This window comes from Aquarana catesbeiana, linkage group LG06 (genome assembly GCF_042186555.1).
Source record: "Aquarana catesbeiana isolate 2022-GZ linkage group LG06, ASM4218655v1, whole genome shotgun sequence".
Taxonomy (NCBI): Eukaryota; Metazoa; Chordata; class Amphibia; order Anura; family Ranidae; genus Aquarana; species Aquarana catesbeiana.
The window spans coordinates 52,165,825-52,189,583 of record NC_133329.1 but is presented as its reverse complement, the minus strand read 5'-3'; the positions used below and the strand labels follow the sequence as shown (position 1 = coordinate 52,189,583).

Sequence of the window (23,759 nt, the reverse complement as noted above, 5' to 3'; positions counted from 1 at the left end):
ATTGGGCTATCCTTACTGTTTTGTTTTTTTTAAAGCAAAAAACTGTTTTTTTTCCAAAAAAAACGCGTTCGAAAAATTGCTGCGCAAATTTAGTGCGAGATAAAAAGTTGCAATGACCGCTATTGTATTCTCTAGGGTCTTTGCTAAAAAAACATATATAATGTTTTGGGGTTCTATGTAATTTTCTAGCAAATAAATGATGATTTTTACATGTAGGAGAGAAATGTCAGAATTGGCTTGGGTGCTCCAGAACGCCTGAAGGTGCTCCCCTGCATGTTGGGCCTCTGTATGTGGCCACGCTGTGTAAAAGTCTCACACATGTGGTATCGCCATACTCGGGAGTAATAGCAGAATCTGTTTTGGGGTGTAATTTGTGGTATGCATATGCTGTGTGTGAGAAATAACCTGCTAATATGACAATTTTGTAAAAAAAAAAAACGAAAAAAAAAAAACTTGATTTTGCAAAGAATTGTGGGAAAAAATGACAACTTCAAAAAACTCATCATGCATCTTTCTAAATACCTTGGAATGTCTTCTTTCCAAGAAGGGGTCATTTGGGGGGTATTTGTACTTTTCTGGCATGTTAGGGTCTCAAGAAATGAGATAGGCCGTCAGTACTTCAGGTGTGATCAATTTTCAGATATTGGTACCATAGCTTGTGGACGCTATAACTTTCACAAAGACCAAATAATATACACTAATTTGGGTTATTTTTACCAAAGATATGTAGCGGTATAAATTTTGGCCAAAATATATGAAGAAAAATTACTAATTTTCAAAATTTTATAACAGAAACGAAGAAAAATTAATTTTTTTACAGATTTTTCGGTCTTTTTTCTTTTATAGCGCAAAAAATAAAGAACCCAGTGGTGATTAAATACCACCAAAAGAAAGCTCTATTTGTGTGAAAAAAAGGACAAAAAATTCATATAGATACAGTGTTGCATGACTGAGTAATTGTCATTCAAAATGTGAGAGCAACAAAAGCTGAAAATTGGTCTGGTTATTAAGGGGGTTTAAGTGCCCAGTGGTCAAGTGGTTAAAGGCATTCTATAGACTTCCCCCAGGTACGAATTTTAAAGGAATATTACACTTTTATTGTTTAACTTTAAGCATTAAAAAATCACTGCTATCAAAAAAATATCCAATTTTAAAACGTCTTTTTGCATTGATACATGTCCCCTGGGGCAGGACCCAGGTCCCCAAACACTTTTTATGACAATACCATGCATATAAGCCTTTAAAATTAGCACTTTTGATTTCTCCCATAGACTTTTAAAGGGTGTTCCGCGGCTTTCGAATTTGCCGTGAACACCCCAAATTGTTCGCTGTTCGGTGAAATGGCGAACAGCCGCTGTTCAAGTCAAACACGAGTTCGACTCGAACTCGAAGCTCATCCCTAGTCTTCAGTGCCAAAAGATGTCTGCTACCAGAACCATCAGTAGTGACTGTATCACACGGTGGCCAATTATCTCTGGCAAAAGTGAATGCAGAGACTCTCCGAATGGATCACTCCCTCAACTCCCTCAACTACTGGGTCACAAGGATGGACCATTGACCACAGCTCGAACAGTGAACAAATGAGCTGCTGGTCTGCCCTGTAGTCAGTGTGCATTTGCATTCAGGTCAAAAGGGGGCTTTCTGACAAACAAGAGTACTTGTCAGGACCTGGCTAACCTGATGGTGGCACTATGCTTCCCAGAGCAGGAGGTTGCAGTTTCAGTGGGTGTCTCCCAGCAGCCTACAGTCTCCACCTGATGCTGGTTGCTGGGAGGGTATGTAGGTCTTCCTTTGCTTGTTGTCAGTAATCCTGGTCTTGCACCTGCCTGTACCTCGTACTCTGTACCGCTGCCGCCTTGCACCTGCTCTCCTTTGTTCCTGACCCCAGTTTTGGTTCCCTTCTGCTCCCTGTAATTCCAGTTTTCTCTGCTTTTCTATGTTCCCTATGTTATATATATATTGCATATAGTTAGGTGTTAGTTTGTTTCCTGTTTGTTAGGTTTATTAGTCTGGTATTCTGCCATTGGGGTTTTTGTTCAAGTTACTTTTATGTTTGGATGGTTTTTGTTTTACTGTAAATAAATCTCACTTAAGCATATATAGTTTGGTCTCAGTTTCTAAGTGTAGCTATGCAGATCTGGCCATCTCAGCTGCTGATACTTGAAAGAAGTCATGGAAATTCGCATGATGTCATTGACGAAATATGGGCCATATTTAGTCAAGGCGCACCCATGATACCCGCCCCTTCATTTACCAGGAGTTTTACATCCTGAGACAGTTTTTGTGGTTATTTACTGGAACAGTTTATGTGTGATTATTTCCTATTTATATTTTGTTTTGTGAATAAGTATGGACACTAGGTACCCCTTTCTCAATCATATGAGGGAAGGCTGGTATCTGGAGGCCCTCCTTTATTTAAAAGGGTCTTTCAGATTTTGATAAGCTTACAGACCCCCACAATTACGAGGCCAGGGTTTTGAGAAGAGACCCTTGTTTTCACCAACAAGGAAACAATGTCATTTTCCAGAGGGGTCCCCCCTGGCAAAGTACTCTTCCCATGTTGAAAGCATGTGGCCTGGTATGGTTCAGGGGAGAAAAGAGCATGCCCCCTTTCCTGGCCTGTCAGGCTGCATGATCAGACAGACGTTTGGTTTGAATTGGGGGCATCACGTTTTCCCTTTTTTTTGCATGGGTTTTCTCCTTTAAATCCAAATTTTTGGGGTTACCCCATGCAGTTTTTTTCTGCCTGGAGTCCCTCTTGATAGTCACACCTGACCTTAATCAATCAAAATAATCTGGTATGTATTTTTAGGGGGGCCCCATGCTTTTTTGTGGGATCCCCTATTAACATCTATACCAGATCCTCATCTAGGAGAAGAGTCAGTGACTCCAAATGTAATAAAACCAGAGACAGCCAAGTACATAGTATATCCTGTAGGTGTAATGAGATATGTCAGCCAACACATTTCACTTAGTACAGGTTTTTAAAGCAAGCCTGACAGTTGCCTAGAAGAACTGACAGGCTCAAGGATTACAAGGTAGGCAAGAAATGATACCTGCACACATCTTCAGATATATTCTTCTTCTGCCCCGGAGTCCTGAATCCTAATTTTAACACTTTCTGCTCTTGTATATTGCTCCCACCACTTCGCTTCTTCACTAATGCTCAAAATCACAAAAGTGACCCAATATATGGGCCAATAGGGGACATGCAGTAAGTTGGAATGGTGAGTTCAGCACTTGTGACTAACAGAAATATTTTAAAATGTGCCACTTACAGCAGGGATCCCAGACTGCAGAGGAACACATCTAAAGGTATATGCAGACACCATGCTTTTATTGTAGTGCTGGAGTCTGCCAATAACCTATACTCACAAGTATAATTAGTAGTATGCTAAAGGTCATCTTAAGTGTAGAAGTGTAAATTAACCTTACAATACAGTGATAAGGAAAGTAAGTTGTGACACCATGAATAGGTCATAGGTCAGACTGAATTTTGACTATAATAGTAGCTACTGAAATAATACCCTTAAATCAGTTTCATTCATCATTATTTTATGGATTTTTTATCTATGCTATGTTTTGCATAGATAGAATGTACGTCAATGTATAGTATATGTGTACATACTTAACAGACTGTCTGAATTACAAAACATGATACTGATGGCTGACACCCTATATGGTATTCCTTTTCAGATGGCATAACCAATGGATTGCCACAATGAGAAACCAAAATGTCAGAAATGAATACTAACAATAGAGTTAGAATTTGGTGAAGAAAACGTGCACAAAATTGAGGTTACTACCTGTGGTACATTTTATAAACAGAAAAAGCTTGAACAGAATATGAACAGCCTGTGTGACCTGAAATCTTCCAGCCTTGTACTGACTCAGGGTGATAATGAAATGAAAGAGAATGTTGACAACTTGTGTGAACTTGAGGCTTTGTGTGAACTTGAGACCCATAAAGAAAGTATGGATAAGCCTGATAATGTAAATCAGAGGATATCTTCCATCCTCATATCCCCTCAAGATTATAAAGAGAATAAGGACAGCTTATGTAACCTGGATTTTTCCAGCCGTGTGACACCTCAAGATTGTAAAGCATTAGAAGAGCCCGCACCCCTCCACACCCGAATCACCCCTCCCGCCAACACTGAACATCATCGCAAAGGCTCCGGTATCTCACCAGAGGCTACTCCAACTCAATCATCCTTGACGCAGCCACTGCACCACCTACCAGTAAGTAGTGTCTGATCCCCCCCCCCCGTCATCCGCCGGACCATCCTACAGGTAAGCCACCAGGGGTACTGCATCAGTTGATCCAGGGGCCTGTCCGATCGCCCCTCGGGGGGTCAGGAAGGAATTTTTTCCTCTGCTGCATTATTGGCCCTTGCAGCTAGGGGTTTTTCGCCTTCCTCTGGATCAACGACAAGGGGGTAGGCAGCCGTACCTCCCAAGTACCTCCGCACCCACACCAGCCCATCGCCACACCACTCCAGAAGCAGCGGGTAGCCATCAGACCCCGCCATCTCCCCGCAAGTGGATCATCACCACATCAGTACCATCATCAGAACGCCTTTCCTACTAGCAACACCATCCTCCTCATCATGTGCAACTTTAAATACACAGCAGACACCATCCACGGGCTAAGAAACACCGCCGCAACTTTACCGATCGCCACTCAAAAAAGACTAAAAAAAGAACAATTACTAAGAACCAACCCACAATCAACCAGGAAATGCAAGGAGACACCGATCCAACCGCAACAACTAGCATGCGCCCTGATCAACACCAGATCTGCAGTCAAGCACAGGCTGGAAATCCACGATTTCCTCATCGAAAACAACTTAGATTGCCTCTTAATTACAGAAAGCTGGCTAACACCTGACTGCAACACCATCCTAACTGAACTGGTGCCCGAGAACTACAGTATCCTAACCGAGCATAGAATCGGAAAAAAAGGAGGAGGCCTAGCAGTGATCTTCAAATCTCATCTTGGGTTCACCAAACCAAACGTACAGAACTCAGTGCCTTTCATGGAAACACTCTCACTGCACCTCCGAACAACACCTCAAGACACCGTTCACATACTACTATGCTACAGACCACCAGGACCAAAGACCAATCTCCTCACACCGCTCACGGAATTCTTCTCGATGCACACCTTGAAAACCAAAAACGTGCTGGTACTTGGGGATTTTAACCTGTGGGCAAACTCTGCCCAAGACCCCACCGCAACCGCCTGCGTCAACCAAATGGAAGAACTTGGCCTTCAACAACTGATAAACATTCCCACGCATGGTTCAGGACACACCCTAGATCTCATCTTCAAACAGAATATGGACATCAACGTATTTGACAACACTCCGCTACCATGGACGGACCACCATGCTATCAAATTTAAAATCACCACTAACACCATCCTGCAAAAACAGAAACACTTAACAGCAACACACTGGAATAGATCTCAGAAGAAACTTCACTCTGATCTCTTCAAAACTACATTATCGAGCAAAATTCTCTTGCTAAACTCAAACCTCTCAACAGAACAAACGCTCAACTCTCTAAACAATGTATTACTACAAACAGCAGACTTCGTGGCGCCAAAACGTAGAACACTCATCCGCAAAAAAAACTCTAGCTGGTTCAATGATACTCTCACCCTACTCAAGCAAGAACGTAGAAGAGCTGAAAGAGCATGGAGAAGAAATCCTACCAAGGAAAACCATGCTAACTACAAAGCACTCACGGGGAAATACCACAAGGCAATCTTCAAAGCCAAAAAAGAACATTTCTCAGACACCATCTCATCCGCCTTGAACCGGAACTGTTCAAAATAGTGGCTCAGTCTATGAACCCGACCTGCTTAGAGCACCCAGGAAACGATACTCAAGAATTCTGCAATGAGTTATCAGATTTCTTCATCGACAAAATCGACAACATTCGGAAATCAATCCATCAGAAAACAACGATCACCCTCACTGAACCAAAGCAAAAAGAGGATATCGACACAAACATCACTCAACCACCGAATTTCATTTTGTCCCCAATCACCATAGACACAACCAAAAATATCATCAGAAGCCTTCGAGACAGCACATCACCGAACGACATCATCCCCACTAAACTGCTTAAAGAATGTTCCGACATCTTGGCTCCGATCCTATCACAGCTCATAAATCAATCATTCAAAGAAGGGACTGTGCCAACCTCCCTCAAGCAAGGCATCGTCAAACCTCTGCTAAAGAAAGCCAATCTCGACCCTAAGGACCCTAACTGCCGCAGACCAATAACTAGCCTCAACGCCATCTCCAAGATTATGGAGAAAGCGGTAGTACAACAGCTACAACGCCACCTGGACACACACCAACTCCTGGACCCTCTGCAATCAGGCTTCCGCCCAGGCCATGGCACAGAAACAGCACTTCTCAAAATATGGGATGATGCCCTTGAAGCAGCAGACGACGGAGAACAAAGTCTCCTGGTACTGTTAGACCTCAGCGCAGCATTCGACACAGTGAACCACAACACTTTACTCGTCCGCCTCGCTGAAGTAGCAGGAGCAACAGGTTCTGCTCTAAAATGGTTTACATCCTTCCTAGAGAATCGCTCCCAGACAGTGAAATTAGGTACATTCACCTCAGAAACCCGGGCAGTCTCCTGCGGAGTTCCTCAAGGATCACCCTTGTCACCAGTACTATTCAACATATACATCCGCCCACTTCTCAATAACATCAGGATAACTGATCTTTGTTTCCATTCATACGCTGACGACACCCAACTCTACCTTCGTATCAACGGACAAAAAGACCTTCATCAGCAATTACAGAAATGCCTCTCCTTAATAGACGACTGGATGACCACTAGCTCCCTCAAACTCAACTGATCAAAAACAGAACTTCTTCTCCTACAAGCTAACAAAAATTCCAAAATAAAGACTACATGGACACCTCCCACCATCCTTGGACAGACCATCTCCCCAAGCACCAAAGCCAAGAGTCTCGGAGTCATTTTTGACTCAGGAATGACAATGGATGCACAAATAGGATCAGTGGTGAGCGGATCCCACCATCTCCTCCGCCAACTACGTAGACTCATCCCCTTCATCCCAGAAGAGGACAAAGCGGCAGTTGTGGGAACAATCATCAATTCCCGACTCGACTACGCAAATTCGCTCTACGTAGGACTACCCCAATATCAGCTTGCGCGCTTACAACTCATCCAAAACACGGCGGCAAGACTGTTAACAGGAAAAAACCCTGGGAATCCATCTCCCCCTCCCTAAAGAGCCTACACTGGCTAACCGTGAAGAAACGGATCACATTCAAGACCCTCTGCCTCACCCACAAATGCGTACAAGGAAACGCCCCACCATATCTCCGCGAGAGAATAAAACACTACACACCGAATCGCAGTCTTCGATCAGCTAACCAAAACCTCCTTACCATTCCCAAATACCGCTACAAAGCAAAGGGAGAACGAAGATTCGCAGTCCAAGGACCTCGACTATGGAACGCTCTTCCTACCAACATCCGCATGGAAGAAAACCACCAGGCCTTCAGAAAAAAACTAAAGACCTTCCTTTTCTGAGAAGCTGACATCAGAGAATGCATCCAGCGCCTTGAGGCGATTCAGTTCGCATTTGCAGCGCTTTATAAATCATTCATTCATTCATTCATTCATTCAAGAGAATGCTAACGGGTTGTGTGAACCTGAGGTCCATAAAGAAACTGATAATCGTCTTGATGATGTGTGTGAGCCAACATCCTCCAGCCTCCCATACCCCCAAGGTAATAAAGAAAATATGGGCAGCTTTTGCAAGTTGGAGTCTACCAGCTATGTAGACCTTAAGAACCATAAAGAAGCTAAACATGGTCTTTATAGCAAGTGTGAACCAACATATCCCAGCCTCATATCCCCTCTGGGTAATAAAGGGAATGTGGAAGGCTTGTGTAACCTAGAGTCTTTCAGCCTTGTGCCAGCTCAGCATTGCAAAGAATTGGAAGAGAACGCTGACAGCTTGTGTGAACTTGAGGCCCATAAAGAAACTGACAATAATCTTGATGATATCTGTGAGCCAACATCCTCCAACCTCATATCCCCTCAATATAATAAAGAGAATGTGAACAGCGTGTGTGAACTTGAGCCCCACAAAGTAACTGAAGATAATCCTGATGATGTGAGTGAGATTAAATATCCCAGCTCCATATGCCCTCAAGATAATAAAGAAAATGTGGAGAATTTTTGTGAGCCGGAGTCTACCAGCCATGAAGATGGTAAGATACATAAAGGAACTAAAGACAGTCTTCATAGCGAATGTAATTCATCATATCCAAGCCTTTTATCCCCTCAGGGTAATAAAGAGAATGTGGATGGATTTTGTAATGTGGGATTTCCCAACCTTGCCACCTCAGGGTAAAACAAATGTTAAAGAATTTGTTACCCTAAAAAAAATATTGATCCTGTTCCTTTACAGCATGTTATACAGCACAGTGCTTGTGCTGTGAAATTTGGCCCCTTCTATCAACTAAAAAACTTGACTGATCCTGCCAGTTTCTTCCCTCCCCCTGCAAACTGACCACGCTTATCATGGCTGCTGAGCTCTGACACCGTGGCCAGTTTACATACCTTCTTCAGCTGCAGCTATCTGCAGCTCTCCTGTGTCTTCCTCTGTCCTCCTTCCCCCTCCCCTCCCTGCCTGTCTGTTCCTATGTCAGTGCCCACCCACTCCCCTCCTGCTGCAAAAGTTAATTTCAATGTTTGTTTTACCATTCTCTCTGTTTAACAATGCCTTGCACCCATGTGTCTGTGTTTTATAAAAAGAAGCCGTTCTTTACCTTATTTCAGAGCGTTGCTCGGCGCTCATGTGACCCGCCGCCTCTCTGCTACTCTCCTCCCCACCTCCTGACTGACGTCAGCTGGGGTTTCTTGGCCCCGTCTGCTGCAGCTGTCAGATGGGGAGAGCAGGGAGGGGGTGGGTCAAGTGAGCGGCACTTTCAGATAAGGTAAAGAAAAAATGGTATAAAGTGCATAAAGTGGCTTAACAACCACTTTAATGCCTAAGAACAATTTTGCAACTTTAACATTTGTTAGTAATGCTGTACATATTATGTACATATTATCACAACTGCTTTGTGCATCCAGGTGGATTTACCTTGTTTTTTTTACAGGACAAATTGGGCTTTCATTTGGTGGTAAATGGCAATGGCTTTCTTTTACTATCAAAGGAAAACTGGCCCAAAATATAAAAAATTATATACATTTTTTAAATGTAGCTGTATATTTTTTGTTACTACCATAACCTTCCACCAAAGAACAACCCAAAATAAATGATCTTGCTCGCGACTTTTACAACAATTACCGTATATACTCGAGTATAAGCCGAGTTTTTTCAGCACATTTTTTTGTGCTGCAAGTGTCCCCTTCGGCTTATACTCGAGTCAAGCACTTTTCTGCAGCAAAAAATGTAGTTTTCTGACCCAAAGTTGGGGCCACGTATCTCAGGGCCACTTGATGCTAGGAACCCCAAATTTGGTGTGCAAACCTAGTGGAAGTGGAGTACCACAACATATCCAAAGCTGGGGTTCCTTGCACCAAGTGGCCCCGAGATATGCGGCCCCAAATTCAGTTCAGAAAATGTTATTCTCTGCTGCAGAAAAGTGCTTGACATTTTCTGAACCAATTTTTGGGGCCCTGTATCTCAGGGTCACTTGGTTCTAGGAACCCTAGCTCTGTGGTTCTAGTTCCAATGGGTTTGCACACCAAATTTGGGGTGCCTAGCACTAAGTAGCCCTGAGATACGGGGCCCCAAATTTGGTCAACTGTGCCCATCTGCAGCAATGTCATTTCGGAACCCTTTGTGTCCAGAGACCCCAAATTTTGGCTGCAGATAGGGGGCATTTAGGAACCCTTAACTACTGAGTTTGAAGTTTGGGGGACCTATGGCTGCAAATGGGCACAGTGAGGCATGCAAATGGGCACAGTGAGGCTGCAAGTGGGCATTGTTGACCCTCTTTTCCACTTACAGTAGCTGCGCAATTCTCACCCTAGGCTTATACTCGAGGCAATAAGTTTTCACAGTTTTTTGTGGTAAAATTAGGTGCCTCGGCTTATATTCGGGTCGACTTATACTCGAGTATATACGGTAAGTATTAAATAATCTATTTAATGATAGTCCTTTAGAAGATCCCTGAATTTCTGTGAAGATGGCTCCAGTTGAGAATACAAAAGAAGGTTAATTAGAATTCTCCTATTTCTTGAGTGGGAAAATACTACATTAAAGTGTTCATTGATAATAACATTTGAACAATAAAGGGAGGGAGTACAGTGGAATGCCTTCTAAAGGAAGGAGTGTTGAACCTTGTTTGGAACATAAAAATATACAATCAACAGGTCCTTTCCCATGTGATTCCCTTTTAAAATTTTGTATTTACTTTTAGGATCCAGATATGTATATGTAACCTGTAACAGGCATGTTAAAGCAATATAGCCACCCGGCCTGATTTAGCAGTTGCTGAAGACAAATAACCTGTGGGATATGCTAAATAGAAAAGATCATTTAGATAGATTTAGGAGAGGAAAAAATGAGTCTCCTATAAACATACAATATCAGAAGAGGGCCTTTTCTATTCCTTAAAAGCCAATCAGTGTTTCTAAGTGAGTTTATTCCCTTTATATTTAAAGAAAATGTAGTCAACAGAGATAGGGCTGAACATATTAAGAACAAAGGGAAACAGAGGGATAGTAAGTGGAACAGGGGATGGAGGGAAGAGAAATGTGGAGCAATTAATGAAAGAAAAAAATGGAAAAAAGAAAAGGAAAAGTGGGAAAGGGAGAGAGAGACAGCAAACAAGGGACAGAAGGACTAATCTTGCATGAGGGAACTAAATGACTAGAGGCCCCAGAAGGGATTCCCTGAGATTTACACTTCATAGATGGAGGCATACTTAGAATGAAGGATGAAAGTAGCCACCAAACTCTAATGCCCTGTACACACGGTCGGATTTTCCGCCAGAAAATGTGCGATCTGAGCTTGTTGTCGGAAATTCCGACCGTGTGTGGGCTCCATCGGACTTTTTCCATCGTATTTTCCGACAAGCAAAGTTTGAGAGCAGGCTATCAAATTTTCCGATAGATATAACAAAAAGCACAGCGCTGGATATAAATGCAAAAATACAACAAAAATTGATATTACTATTAAAGCACCAATAACTTTCATATGTGATCCATAAATAATAAGACAAAATATAAATGAACAATAACATGAATGTTTCACTATAGTGATATATATGCGTGACTGTTCCCAGTTTTTTATCCACACATTTAAAAAAAGTCCAAAGATGCAAAAATTATATCAAAAGAAAGTGTCCAAAAGAGCAATTAAATGTGACTTTCTATGAATAATAAATCCGTGACTGTCACCGTGTTGAAATCCCGTCACCTGGTATAGATTAAAGGCTTACCAGACAGCCTCTGATCAGAGGCATAGAGCTAACAGCTTGGGGTTTACCCTCCACAGCGGCTGGAGCTTTAACTGGGATGATGGATGTAGATCCACAAACGATCGCCACAGGCTTCCAGACAGCGATACAATCAAGGGAAGAGAGCTCTCACCGATATGGAAGTGTTCAAAAGAAAAGAGAGAACTCCAATGGTGTAGAACGTTTTTATCTCTTGTTTATTAAAAATCGCCACATTGGCATCCATAAAAACACTTTTCCTTGCAAGAAACCAATACAGCTTTAAAACGAAACTCCGCGCATGCGCCGTCGGTACGAACGTGTCAACCCTACGGCCATTTCATCAGAAATTACATCATCAGGGGCACGCCCGCACGTCTGCGCATGCGCCTTATATATCCGAGCGGCAAAACGAAGAAGTTCAGCCATTGGTTACACTAGGAGGGTGTTAAAGCTGCAAACAATTGTCATTACAGGGGGATGGCAATTACACACACCCCTGCTTTTTAACCTTTACAATTAAAACTCCATAGAGTCATCATAGTGCCATCTTGTGGACAAACCTGATATTACTTCAGAGCAATGGATTTTATTACATTACCCTTACTATTCAAAAACATTATTAAAAAACACTAAAAGAGGTGGGGGGGAAACCAATGACTAAAGAATCATTCGAATCACCCTTCAGCAACTGAAATCATATAAACCTTTATAACAATAAAAATAAAGAAAGGAGGGGTTTAGATATATTTCAATCAAAATTTTCTATGTATTCAGAAATACATTCTATATTCAGAAATCCCAATCTGAATCCTGTATCTCTATTCAGACCATATCATGGAATAGCGAAAACCCCATTATAAAAAAGGGGGGGGATATTAACTTTAGGAGGAATTGAAGGAAAAAGAAAAAATTACAAAAGAAGGAAGAAAGACAGGAGAGGGGACATCAACTGTTATTAATAAAACAGTTGATGTCCCACTCTACATTAAGGCCCATGGGTACATGACAGCCCAGACGGTATATCCAGTTAGTCTCACTCCTGGATATACAACGTCTACTGTTGCTCCCTCGCCAGTGTGGTATATATTTCATCAAGGCAAAAAATGTCGTGCCTGTGGGGTCCCTGTCATGCTTAAGGTCATAATGTTTTGAAACATTATGTTTGTCAAAACCCCTTCGTATATTGGCGATGTATTCACCCAATCTGACCTGTAACTTCCTGGTGGTACACGCTACATATTCTAACCCGCAAGGGCACCTCAAAAGATATACTACACATCTTGTGGTACAGGTGATGAAAAATCTAATCGGATACGTAATACCTGTCCCAGTTGATGTGAACTCAGTGAGTTTCCTACCCTTAAACTCATTAATTTTACAAACTTGACATTTTTTGCAAGGAAAAAAAACTTTTAGATCACCAAAGAAGGTGGGTCTTGTGGGTGGATCCGGGACGTTAGGTGCTATAAAATGCCTAAGGTTTGAGGCTCCCCTGAATAATACGCAAGGTTTATCTGCCAGCAAAGGCCCCAAGACCCTATCATTTTTTATAATGGGCCAATGTCTCTTAATTATTCATTTGATGGCCCAGTGTTGACTGGAGTAAGTAGTCAAAAAGGCCAAACCAAAATCCTCTCTGTTCTCTACTTGTGGTGGATTGTCAACTAAAAGGGACTGGCGATCTCTATTTCCCACTTCTGCTATTATTAAATCTAGGGTCTGATTTTCATAGCCCTTGATTAAAAATCTAGATTTAAGAACCAAGGCCTCTTTTTTATAATCCTCTAGATTAGTGCAGTTGCGCCTGAGTCGCAAAAATTGTCCCTTAGGGACTGCTGATAGCCAGGAACGGTGATGGCAAGAGTCTAATGGAATGTACCCATTCCTGTCTGTTGTTTTGAAATACGTAGATGTAATAAGCCACCCATTTTCTATGGTTATTTTCAAATCCAAAAAGTGAATCTGCGAAGCATTCACTTCATGTGTAAGGACAATACCCCTGTCGTTATTGTTCAAAAATGATAAAAAGGCCATGACAGATTCGATGTCACCGTCCCATATGAAAAGGACATCATCAATGAACCTTTTCCATAGGATCAGCTCATCGCGTCTAACATTCAAAACCACATCCTCCTCCCACTTGGCCATGAATAAGTTAGCCATGCTCTGAGCAAATTTTGCTCCCATGGCTACTCCCTTTATTTGTAGATAGTGAGTACCACTATACCAAAAATAATTATGCTTCATCGAAAAGTCCAGTAGCTCCAACACGAATTTACTCTGCGTGATGGAGATACTGGAGTCTCGATAAAGGAAATGCTGCACCGCTTCAAGGCCTAAGCGATGGGAGATAGCCGTATAGAGTGATGCTACATCTGCGGTTACCAGCAGATATGAAGATTTCCACTCTATCTCACCTAGTAGGTTGATGACATGTTTAGTGTCGTTTAGGAAGGAGGGGGTCCCCATCACCAGTGGTTGTAAGTACTTGTCAATGTACTTACCGACTCGTGATGTGACTGAGTCAATCCCACTGATGATGGGTCTTCCAGGGGGATTGACCAAGGTTTTATGTATCTTTGGCAGTATATACATAATTGGCAGCCTTGGTGCCAAAGGCCTTGGTATCAAATTTTCCGACAACAAAATCCAATCGCGTCAATTCTGACCTTGTGTGGACAATTCCAACGCACAAAGTGCTACGCATGCTCAGACTAAATTCTGATACGGAACTGCTCGGTCTGGTAAAATTAGCATTCGGAATGGATATAGCTCTTTCGTCAGGCTGCAATGTTTTAAATTGTTTAATGCAGCGCACTCTCTTCTTCTTTATAATGCTAGAAGAATGAAGTAGTTTTGCTGCTCATATTCACAGAGAATTCTCACAAACTTATTTCTTTATTATTTCTCGTGATTTCATCAATATAATATTTTTATTTGTCACATCTCCCGAAAAAATAATATTTTTTGGATGTTTTTAGATTAAATATTTTTTTGGGGATTTTTTAAAATCCTGATCTTGTGTTTTATTCTTATTTTTTATTTTATTTTTTTGCTCCAGAATAGTTTGGTGTGTGTTTTGTGTGTCAAGTTACCACAACACCATTATTATCTTGTATTATTTAATCTCAAGGAGGTTGCTTGGTGTCTCTTGTTAATTTCACATTGTATTTTTGAAATGTACCTGCCTCCTCACAAACAAACTGTCCTTTTTGAATGAAAACACACATAGGCGAGTATAATAAATCAAACCAAAAATGTATTAAGGGGTCCTAACCAAACAAAGAGGGAGGCAACGCTGGAGAAACAGCAGAAATTGGCGAAGCCTTTGGCCCCCAGGGAACACATCAATTGTTTCCAGGCAAAATTGGTGGGCTGAGGAGTCCTTATCTAAGTGAGTTCAATCTGGTCCAGAAGTCCAAGAGAATCATGAACAGCAGAAGATGACATATCTGTCCCCAGGCTGTGGTCATACAAGAGCCTGCATCTTTTGTCAGACCAGACTGAACCCAGGTCATCACTCTCTGGTCTTCCTTCCATGCTTCCTTCCAGGCTGTGTCTGTGGTGGTGGAGTTGTTGCAGGAGGAGGACGATGCAACTCACTCAGGTGGGTATTGGGTATGATTTCGCCCCTCAACCCCTTATTTAATGTTTGATAAATGAGTTCCTCACACATGAGGCATTGGCCTTCCTGCATGTCCTTCAGTTTGGTGGCAGCCATGGAGGCAAAGGCCTTTTCACGAGTGGGGGTGGCTCTCAGGGACGCAGAAACCTCCTGAATCAGCCTGAGCGCTGAATCCTCCACGTTACTTCCCTTCCTGGGACTTTTGTTTGGAAGGCGGAGGGGAGGGACCTGTGATACTATCAGGCTCCTACTGGGCCTGGCCTTCTCCTGGCTGCCACTAACCCCCGCCTCCTCCTGTGTGCCACATTCCACAGCCTCCTCCTGTGTGCCACATTTCAAAGCCTCCTCCTGGCTGAGGTCTTCTTGTGTATGAAAAAGGGACATAGTTTTAGTTTTTTCTTCATCAATCACACACAATTTTCATCTCATGACCGTTGCAAATTGAATGTTAACAAATATAACAGACTATCATTCTGAGCCCAGCATTTTTCATTCTTGTCCCAATTATTTTTGCCCACTACTGTCTATTGAGATGTAAAACACTTTATTAAATCAGCAATTAGTGATCAATAATAACATCTAGTAAACATCATTTATTTCTTGACCAGAAATCTGTAGAACACTGCTATATCTGGCTCCAGCTGGGCTCCTCCACTTCTTTCTGGCTGGAAGTCCCAGGTTGGGCATCGGAAGCCTCAGCTGGGGTGGAAGATAGGGTGGAAGGAAGAGTGGAAGGAAGGGTTGAGAGGGATTCCCTGACTTCAGTCTGGTCTGACAGAAAACGAAGTCTCTCATAGTACCACAGCCTGGGGACATAAACGTCATCTGCTGCAGCTCAGGATCTCTGGGAATCCTGGACCTTCTTGCGCTCCCTAAGATAAGTGCTCCTCAGGCCACCAATTTTGGCTTTTAAATAGCGGATGGTTGCTGTGGGGACCACCGGCTTCACCAACTCCAGCAGTTTCTCCAGGGCTGCCTGCCTCTTTTGTTTATGATTATATTGCGGATGTTTCACCTGCCACAGACAGGGCAGGTGAAAGGGGGACAGGGGGAGGAAGTTGTGGTCATTGAAGCCATCCATTTTATCTGCAATACAGAAGACAAACCCTAATGTCAGGCTAAAGTCTCCTAATCTTGTCCCAATATAGGCCTCAATCTATAAGCAGTATAGGCCCAAGTTTAAATGTTACCTTCGTTATCACGATCGGCACTTCCGATACTCCTTCCTCCGCTCACAGATCGTACGTACTACGCACGCGTGTTACGCTTTATATACACTGCGCATGCATGAAAATCCGCCTGCACCTGACGTTCTTTCTAGTCTATTCCCCGCCCCTTCTCTTTCGGCGCAGTGAGGAAGAGCACATGGTGGAGACAGAGCAGGTGCGTGATAATTACAACAATGAGGAGGAGGAAAGCCCGGAGCCAGAAACATCACGATCCTGGAGGAGACGATTTAAGGCCTCAAATATGTCCTTTGTGGAGATGGTGGAGATGGTCGACATACTAAAGAGGGCCGACTATGACGGGAAGTATGGACCTTACCCCAACCCCAATGTCAGAAAGGCCAAGATCATGGCGAAAGTTGTGAAGAGTCTGCACAGAAATTTTGGGGTACGGCGATCCAAGGATCAACTCAGGAAGCGGTGGTCGGATCTAAAATCTCAGGAGAGTGCTGCAAAAAAGTAAGTAGTTGTCCTGTGTTCCTATTCTTTATTTTTATTTCGTTCATGCTGCTCCATGTGCTTTTCTGTACTGTTGTACAGTTTAAAATGGCAACTTTCATGTTCATGGACACATTATTCGTTCGTAGGAAACATTGTTTGTTCTGCCCCACACAGGTGCTCCAGTGTATACTATAGGGGTGACTCCATCTGTGAAGCTTGTACAAAACAGGTAAGTATTCAAGCTTGACAAAGGAAAACAATATTTCTTCATCTTGGAACTCTGCCAAAACAGACAATTGTACACCACTTCCAAGCAATGTTTCATATTCCATATTTCTGCCATCAAATATCTGTGTGCTAAGTATACCTATTTTTTTTTACATAGGGGAGAAAAGACTCGAAGGACACCACTCATCAGAGGAGACCACGGACCCCCCACCTCAGGAAGAAGGGGAAATCCCACAAAGCCAAGCAGAGGAGGAGGAGGGAGATGTGGTGGAAATAGTCACCACAACAGGTGAGTGTCTGCGACCACAGGCTCAGGTAAGGGATGGATGCCGGCATATTTATAATACATGGTGTGTTTTTGTTTCTATATTTTTAGGGGATCGTGATGTTGTGGAAGAAGGTCATTTCACCAGTGAAAGTGCCCAGATCCTGATCGGGGAGATCATGGGGTGTAATAGGGACTAGGAAAACATAAAGCAAACCATCAATGATGTTCAAAACAAAATGAAGAACATCATTGATGTTTTAGGGAGAATTTAAAACCCCTCGAAATCCCGAATTTTTTCAGTTTTTTTGTCCGGAAAATTTTTTTAACTTTTTTTGATATATTTTTGAAAAGTCAAATTTTGAAGATGCACACAATGTGTCAACATGTGCTATCTGCCATCACGGGAGATCAATGTATGCGTTTTGGAGGTGCAACCCCTTCCTCAATAATAAAGTAGCTGAGAGGAAGGGGTTGCACCCACAAAACACGTCCCTTGATCCCCCATGATGGCAGCTAGCACATGTTGAAATTCGGAAAATTTGGCTTTTCCAGCGATGACATCACTCCATCTGAATGCTATATCAAACACAGTTTGTAAATACTCTGTCTGATATTGCCTTCAATTTCTATAAAAGTTGAATTTTGTAAGTTCCAGATTTGTGTATTTCTTGTTGCTTTTAAACATGCCTGTTTTACCTTAAAAGGAAATTTCTACTTTTATTAATGTAGCGCTGGTAGATTTTCTAATCTACCGCTTATAGGTAAATTTGATGGGTCACCTGTACTGTACATAGTTCACATTCAATTTATTGTTAGATTAGCCTCTGTTCCAGTTTGGCTGTGTTGCGTGCAGTTCCGCATTCTGCCTGTGGGTGTCGTTGTCTCCATGGGTCGGTGTTGGAAAGCAACAAGCTAAAGTATATGAGTGCTCTTCTGTCCCGTAGACAACTCGGCGGAGGTGGTCCTCCGGGTTGCATTCTGGGAGAGGGTATTTATGGGACAGACGCCATGTTTCTAGAGTACTTTTACCTCATGGCCCTCCTGGCCTGAAGGTATGTGTTAGTGAGTTCTACCTCGCAGCCCTCCGGGCTGGAGGGTTGCGTCGCTGCAGCCGCGTGGGTAGGCCCAGAAGCCTGTCTGGGGCCTGCTATCGCCGGGATGGTCCTGTGTTGTCTGTCCTGCGGGAAGAAGCCGGACAATTGGGAGGATCCAGGGGAGGACCCATCTTGGAAGGGACCATGCAAGGCTGGTCTTAAGAGGGGCCTGGTGACTCACTTGGAGGATGCATCTTAAGCTAATCTACCGCACAAGTACTGCCTAAAGGTTCTGGTACTGTGTTTGCTGTTCATCGAAAACTACTACATCCTGTGGCAGAGGATCGTGCAGTTTTGTTCTACCCAAGTCTGTGGCAGAGACTTTTGTTCGTGCTACGTTCCGGTTGCTAGGTTAGTGAGAGAGACCTATCCGGACGGGCAAAGATTCAATCCTGAATTGAGGATACATTCACCCCTAAGATTTCGATTCCTTATTGCTACACCAAGAAAAGGTATTTGAACTTCCCTGCAACTCTTCTTCTACCTCTTTCCTGCTACTTCTTCCAGTTATCTCCCATTAAAGCATTGGAAAAGTGCCCAATGACTGGTGCCTATATTGACCGATAATAAGCTCAACGTGGACTCTAAGTTTGGTGTTGGTGAAATTTCAGGTAAAAGGTGACGGTAATAGCCCACTTTAAATCAGCAGCTTCACCGTGAGTTAGTGCTACATGTGGGGGCGTCGTCCGGGATTGTTTGCCGTTACCCTAAGCAGCCCTGGGAAGTTTTTCACTGAGAGTCTATGTTAAAAGAAGTTTCTGGACTTTGTCACTTTTGCCAGGAAAAGAAGGGGTTAAATTGCAGGATTACATTTCTGGCTGCGTAGGCTGCGGGTGAGAAGTAAAAGCCCGGGAGCTACGTGATCAGAAGAACAAGTAAGAGGAGCCACAGCTACTTGTTACCGCGTGGGACGTGTGTGTGTGTGTTTGGCGCCAAAGGAGAAGAGAGGCCTTGTGATCGTGCTGAGAGGATCAGAGTGCAGCCATATCTTCTTTTCCATTGGTACCATCAACTATGGGGTCCAAGATGTTCCCTACAAGTACCGCTGAGGGTGCTATGCTGACCGGAACCCTGCTGACAGATACCGGCATTCGTTTGAAGCCGCAGGGGGGTTTGTACTATACACTGTTGGAGATATTGAAGGGCTGGGCATGCTTTGCCACAAGAGTGAAGGACTGGCCGTACATCTCCGTCTATTTGTCCAATGTTTGCAGTGCGGAGAATATTTGTTCACAGTGGAGCAACTTACCATGTCGCCCCATGCTTATCGTGTGGATTGGGCTACAGGAATTGCCACAGTGGAAACTACTGCCATTACTGTTGGAGAACAACAGGCCGTGATCTCGTCTGCTACCGTGAGTGCTTTCAAGGGAGATGTTGCTGTTACCGCTTCATCAGCGGATATCACCTTTATTTCCACGTCTACTACACCTATCCCCGTTGCACCTGCTTCAAGGAAGGTGGGATATGTGAAGGCTTCCCACGGCCAGGGTCGAGGCCTACCCCAGAGACTACCAGAGCCGGAGAAATACATGGATCCGGAGAAGTCCATATCAGGAACGGGTGAGAGATCAAAGGGGAACATATCTGGGACTCTTTGTAAATATTTGCCAGCGGAAGAGTTGAGAGACTCAGAGACAGAATCTATGTCAAATCTCTCTGGTGATGATGATTTGTTTGAGACAATGTCACAGAAACTATTGTGGGCCCAGGGTTAAGATGTTGCTTCTGCCCTTACTTTTTCAGAATGGATGGCCATGGATTCTGGGAAGACATCACCTTGTGTGGAGCCGCACAGTACTACCAAAGAGACATTGTCTAAAGTTGCTAGTTTGCTTGAGTTTGAGCCGATGCTTGTCGGATCTATGGTACGCAAATCACCAAATTCTTGTGTGCCTCCTGGTTTGGGGAAAAACAGAACTTTGCCTAGACTTGCCTGTTTACAGAGAGTGCTCACCAAATGAGTTGCCACAGAATATGGTCTGAAATTTCCCTACGTTACTCAGGACATTATGCAGGAAATTGAGGCCAACCGAGAACAGTGGTACCGTGAAGGGCTGTTTGGGACTATCTGTCTGTGCCAAAACCTTTCCGGAGAGCTGGATGTTCTACTGCTATGGATGAACGTTTCAATGGATGTTTGCTGCATTGGAACTATGGTAGGCACATCTATGCTGATAAAGTGGTCATTTGCAGACCCGGAAAAGATGACATTGTTTATTTTATCACCACCGTGGATAAACAGGGGAAGAAACTGACATTGCCAGATCCCCGGTTTTATTGGTGATTATGCTGCCTTTTGTTTGCTAAAAGAGAAGAGAACTTTGGGGTATATAGGTAGATAGTGTTAGTGTTTAGAGATCTCCGTGATCAAGGGGTTTTGTTTGCTTCAGCGCTTCTATACCTAAAAGACTTTTTGCTACCTGGAATTTCTTTATTGAACGGGATGGACCTTTCAAGTTACTTTAGTTCATTTTCATTAGAAGGAAAATATGTGGGGAAGAGAGTGACATTCTTTTGTGGAATGAGGCTTTGCTTCTGAATCGTTTAGTGATGCTATTGTACATTTTTGTGTGTGTTTAACTCTGTTTCTTTCAGGAACAACCAGATCTCCTATCAAGCTGTTAGGCTTTTCAGCTAGGTAGATAGTGGGGTTTTGTGACATGATTAATGTGATTTCTTTTGCTGATGTGAATATGTTGATGTATAAATGTTGAAACTGTAACATTTCTATATTGTCTCTTTTTCTTCCTCATCCAAGTTTTTTTAAGTTCAAATACCTACTCTCAGGCTTGAGAGTCATATTTTGCCAGATGTTGAGGACAACATCTATTGTAGTGGGGGGAGTATGTAGCGCTGGTAGATTTTCTAGTCTACCGCTTATAGGTAAATTTAATGGGTCACCTGTACTGTACATAGTTCAGATTCAATCTGTTTTTAGATTAGCCTCTTCCAGTTTGGCTGTGTTGCGTGCATTTCCGCATTCTGCCTGTGGGTGTCATTGTCGCCATGGGTCGGTGTTGGAAAGCAACAAGCTAAAGTATATGAGTGCTCTTCTGTCCCGTAGACAACTCGGCAGAGGTGGTCCTCCGGGTTGCATTCTGGGAGAGGGTATTTATGGGACTGACGCCATGTTTCTAGAGTTCTTTTACCAGCGATTAGTTTAGTTTAGTTCTTTTCCAGCGATGTCGGCACCCGAGACCGAACCGTCCCTCGATCCTCGGGTGCTGCTGCCGCCATTCTCAGTGAGGGAATCAGGAAGTGAAGCGTTGCGGCTTCACTGCCCGGTTCCCTACTGCGCATGCACGAGACGCGCTGCACGTCTACACTGGTCCCCATTGTGTTGTGGGAACTGTGTATTTCCCACAACACAATGGGGGTGGGCGGGCATTTTGTGGCAAGCTGCGGCTAGCTATTCCCGGAAGTGGGTGCAGATACCTGTATTATACATCTGCACCCCCCTCCCCCCTTAAAGGTGCCAATTGTGACACCAGGGGGGGGAATCCGATGAGCGGAATCTCCACTTTAGGGTGGAACTCCGCTTTAATGTGACCTAAAAATTTGTTATACAACAAACATGTTGGTTTGTTTTAAAAAACTTTTATAAATGCACATGTGATTTTGCTTGTATTAAAAAGATTGATAATCAACAATGTGTGGCTTCTTCTTTCAATGCTCATAAACATTTTTTGTTGTAAAATTGGTGTTTTCAGTGACAATGGGGGTTATTTCCTAAGGGCAAATCCACTTTGCACTACAAGTGCAGTTTCAGTGCAGGCTCAAGTGCACTTGTAGTGCAAAGTGTCTTTGCCTTTAGTAAATAACAACCAACAGTGCTTTATAATTTTACAGAATCACGCCGTTTTCTTGACTCCCCAAATTTCAGTCTTGGTCAGCTAAAAGAAACACAAGCAGTAAATATAAGCAAATATTTGTTCAGTTTAAAAAAAATGTATTTAAAAAATGTCTCAGACATTGTCTGGCATATTGATGGCCCCCCTACCCGCAAAGTATTCCATATATCTTATACGGACCTCGCGGGCTCTCAGGGGGGGCAAGCCAGGATGGCCAGCTTCAAGCGCCGTCAGGGTTGGATCATTGAGATTAATTCCGGCTTCAGGCCCAACTGAGCCGTCATAGTTTTCTCCGTAAAAAGTTGTGGAGAACACAGCAAGCCAGGATGATGTGATTGAGTTTATACTCCGCCATGTGTATTGGTGTAAGAAATAGGCGGAACCGGCTGGCCATTATTCCAAACGTGTTCTCCACCACTCTTCTGGCTCTGGCCAGCCGGTATTTAAAAACCCTCTGGTCCGGGGTGAGTGTCCTCATAGGTAATGGCCGCATAAGATGGTCCCCCAGCGCAAAAGCTTCATCCACAACGAAGACGAATGGGAGTCCTTCCGCATTGTCTTCTGGAGGTGGCAAGTCCAAGCTGCCATTCTGGAGACTCCTGTAGAACTCCGTGTGGGCGATGACTCCACCATCTGACATCCGGTCATTCTTCCCCATGTCCACATACAGGAACTCGTAAGTAGCCGACACCACCGCCAACATCACAATACTATTGAACCCCTTGTAGTTGTAATAGTATGACCCCGAGTCAGGTGGCAGGACGATGTGGACGTGTTTCCCATCAAGAACGCGGTGACGTATGACGAGTCGAGAAAATTGAAGTTCAATAGCCAGTTCGGCTCTTCTGCTTGATTCCTAGCATGTGTGGAACTTTGTGCATCGGAATTATGTACACACGATCGGAATTTCCGACAACAGATTTTGTTGTCGGAAAATTTGAGATCCAGATCTCAAATTTTGTGTGACGGAAATTCCGACAGAAAATGTCCCATGGAGCCTATACATGGTTGGAATTTCCAACAACAAGCTCCCATCGAACATTTCCCGTCTGATAATCCGATCGTTTGTACGTGACGTATGAATGTCTCCATTTTTCTGCTTCACCAAAGTCAGCTTAAATAAACTTCAGCGAGTAGTAAGTAAACTAACCCCACTATAAGAAACTGACTGGGGCTGAGCTGAGTTCATGCATGCCCCCCCCTTTTCTCTCTTTCTCCTCCAGTATGTGCTCAGGTATGTGTTCATTAACTCTCCCAATGTCCCATGCTAATAGCAATTCCTCTCTCCCCTCCACCCCCTTCTGTGATCAGCATCCTCTCCCCCTCCTCTATTCCTCCCGGGACACAAGTAGATGTAGTTGTTCCTCCTTTACTCTTCTCTCCCACCCACAGTCAGCTGCCATGTTACCTTCTCCTTCTGTCTGTGACTCTATCAGAGAGATTTCCCCTCTCTTCCTATTCATGCAATGGCTGTACAAGTAATGGGGTTTGCAGTTGTCACTGGGAAAGGAAGGTATACAGAGCAATAAAAACATTGTCACAGGTTATTCAATTTCTC

The 23,759-nt window shown here is 43.4% G+C and overlaps 2 protein-coding genes across 3 annotated transcripts in view; both read left to right on the top strand.

Moving 5' to 3' along the window:
* Positions 1-23,759, top strand: part of LOC141148404 (eukaryotic translation initiation factor 3 subunit C-like) — a gene marked incomplete in the record, with an annotated part of 532,271 nt that overhangs the window by 334,497 nt on the left and 174,015 nt on the right.
* Positions 1-23,759, top strand: part of LOC141148403 (up-regulator of cell proliferation-like) — a 66,693-nt gene that overhangs the window by 30,430 nt on the left and 12,504 nt on the right. The window contains exon 2 of one of the 2 annotated variants that reach the window (XM_073635877.1): positions 3,697-4,242. The exons of the other annotated variant lie outside the window; for it this stretch is intronic. The gene's annotated coding sequence lies outside the window, so the exon portion shown is untranslated. The remainder of the gene's footprint in view (positions 1-3,696; positions 4,243-23,759) is intronic. 2 annotated transcript variants of the gene reach the window in all.